The sequence below is a fragment of the Microtus ochrogaster genome, chromosome 21 (genome assembly GCF_000317375.1).
Source record: "Microtus ochrogaster isolate Prairie Vole_2 chromosome 21, MicOch1.0, whole genome shotgun sequence".
Classification (NCBI taxonomy): domain Eukaryota; kingdom Metazoa; phylum Chordata; class Mammalia; order Rodentia; family Cricetidae; genus Microtus; species Microtus ochrogaster.
This window is the reverse complement of record NC_022022.1, coordinates 3,147,464-3,150,721: the sequence shown is the minus strand read 5'-3', so window position 1 is coordinate 3,150,721 and position 3,258 is coordinate 3,147,464.

The window sequence follows — 3,258 nt, the reverse complement described above, 5'->3', positions numbered from 1 at the left end:
TGTGTGTGTGTGTGTAGGGGCATGGCTGAGGAGGTCAGAGAGGGCATCCGAGTCTCTGAAGCTGAAGTTAGAGGTAGCTGTGGATATACCATCAAGTGTGCTAATTTGGGTCCTCTGGAAAAGCAGCAAGCACTTTAAGCCACTAAGTCAGCTCTCCAGCCTAGCTTTCTTACAGACCCCAGATTATCTCTGAATCACTTGTAATAGCTAATAAATACAACAGCGGGCCTATGTGTCTAGTCTGTTGCTACATTGCTTAGGAAAAATCAAGGAAAGAAAAAAATCTATAGCTACAATGCTTTGACTTTTCTTGAAAGAGGAACTCTGGTATCCCAAGCTGGCTTGAACTTCAAATCTTCCTGCCTCTGGCTCCCAGGTTCTGAGCTAGATTACAGTCACCACACTAGACACAATGTGTTGTTGTTGTTCTGTTTTAGTTTGGGTTTTTGTTTTTGTTTTTCGAGACAGGGTTTCTCTGTGTAGCACTAGCTGTCCTGGAACTCATAGAGATCCACCTGCCTCCCAAGGGCTGGAATTAAAGGTGTGCGCCACCACCGCCCAGCACGTTTTTTTTTCTGGCTGTTTTTGATGGACAGGTGGATGAGTCCTGGCAGGTAGCAGGCTGCCTGATGCAGTGGCACGCCTGGCCCACACAGCTCCATGGACCCACACACCCTCCGAGATGACTGCTTGCTGGTTAATATCCTGCCTGAGCCCAGGTGACACACTGAACTAACATTCAAAGATGATGGCTCTCAATCCACGCTCACAGGGTAGCCTACTTTGTCTAGACTAGTTGATGGGTGTGGCCAGACCTGACAGTTTTCATTCTCCATTACTACCACCATAGAGTCAATCTTCTTGTTTCTGTTGGTTTGTTTTTGCATTTTGATTTTTTATATTTATTTATTATGTATTGATTTTTTTATATTTATTTATTATGTATACAATATTCTGTCTGTGTCTATGCCTGCAGGCCAGAAGAGGGCACCAAACCCCATTACATATGGTTGCGAGCCACCATGTGGTTGCTGGGAATTGAACTCAGGACCTTTTGTAGACCAGGCAATGCCCTTAACCTCTGAGCCATCTCTCCAGCCCTGATTTTTTTTTTTGAAACAGGGTTTCTCTGTGTAACATCCCTGGCTGTCCTGGAACTAGCTCTGTAGAGCAGGCTGGCTATGAACTCACAGAGATCCGCCTGTCTCTGCTTCCCCAGTGCTGGGATTAAAGGCATGCGCCACCACTGCACACAACAGAGCCAATCTTCTTTTTTTTTTAAATATTTATTTATTATGTATACAATATTCTGTCTGTGTGTATGTCTGCAGGCCAGAAGAGGGCACCAGACCTCATTACAGATGGTTGTGAACCACTATGTGGTTGCTGGGAATTGAACTCAGGACTTTTGGAAGAACAAGCAATGCTCTTAACCACTGAGCCATCTCTCCGGTCCCAGAGCCAATCTTCTTTATGGTAACTCTTCTTGAACTTCAGCAGACAAGATGTCCCCTTTCTTTCTAGTGAATTCCCTCATGACATCTCTTGTCAGTAGGCTGATAACCCACTCTTTATGCTTCTTTAACTTCAGACTTTGGACAGTGGAGGCTTGTGATCTCCTTTCTTGATTTTTTTTTAAAAATATTTATTTTAGTAATTGTGTATACAGTGTTCTGTCTGCATGTTTACCTGCAGACCAGAAGAGGGCACCATATCTCATTACAGATGGTTGTGAGCCACCACGTGGTCTCTGGGAAATGAACTCAGGACCTCTGAAGAGCAGACAGTGCTCTTAACCTTTGAGTCACCTCTCCAGCCCCAATTTCCTTTCTGGAAAAGGTCTCTGGATAGTCTGGTGTGGTGGCACAAAGCTTTAATCTCACAGCGCTCAGGATGCAGAGGCAGGTGAATCTCTGTGAGTTTGCGTCCGGCTTGGTCTACAGAGTGAGTTCCAGGACAGCCAGAGCCACACAGAGAAACCCTGTCTAGAAAACAAAATGATCAAAAAGTCTCTGGAAAGCAATGATAGTATTGTCAATCAGTTTCCTGGGATTGTCACAACAAATGACCATACTTGGTGGTGTAAAGAGACAGAAGAGTATTTTCCAACAGCTCTTGGGAGCAGAGATCCGCAGTGACATGGCTCCTTGGCCGTTTGTCTCCCATCACATGAAGAAGTCCACACCCACGTTGTTGGGGAGGCCATGCCACCAAAGGCTCCAGGAAAGAATCCTTCCTTCTCTCTTCCAGCTTCTGCTGGTTTTTGGCTGTGGCTGCATGACTCTAATCTCTGCCATCATCTTTATCTTGATGGTGTCTTCCCCCAACCTTCTGGCTCCTGAGGCCCAGGCTTGCTTTGAAATCACTATATGACCCAAGCGAAGAGCTCAGGACAATCTCCTCCCTCGGGCTTTCCAGGGCAGGTATTGTTGGTGTGAACCACTTCATCTGCTTTACAAGTCTTTATTCTTCATGGACTTTTCCCAAGTCAGATCGTATCCTAGTATTCAGGGACTAAGGTTTGAAACCTTTGGTCGCTCCACTCTACTCAGCCAGGTCATGCTACTTTAGATGAGGGAACTTGGACTGACAGAGAGGGGGGCCTTGCTCCAGGCAAATTAGACCACCTGTACCCCAGAGTGCTGCCCTCTGGAGAAGCAAACAGATTGGACACCCTGAGGAGGTCTTGTCAGATGCTAACCATTTCTGCTTACTTTATATTTATAGGGGACAAATCAATTTGATCACCTCCAGGTCAGCGTCTAGTTTCAGCAGGGCCTTGAGCAAAGCTTCATGGTACATTACATCATTAAGATCCACTGTCCTATCACAGAGACATTAGGTATGGGACAATTGAAACTCATGACCTTAGCCTAGCCAATAAATTCAAATTCCCTAAAAATGAGCAAGAAGAAAGGGCCCATGTTTTCTCTCTGCTGAGATTCTTGACTCTCGGGAGCTTATCACTGGACATCAGATAGGAAGGTTGAAAATGTGGAGGTAAGAGAAGTCTGGATCATATACCACGTCAAATAAAACGTCTCAAATCCTGTGACAGAGCATTCTCTGTAGTCTCAATTCTTAGGAGGTAGAGACAGGAGAGTTAGGGGTTCAAGGCCATCCCCGGCAGCCTAAGACCCTGCTAAAAATACCCAAATGATTACAGATCTCTTGTGAGAGGAGTCTACCAGGTTTTATGGTACTTCAGCTCAGAGATGGGTCTGTGGTTGTGGGGATTCCAGATCTCTTGTGAGAGGA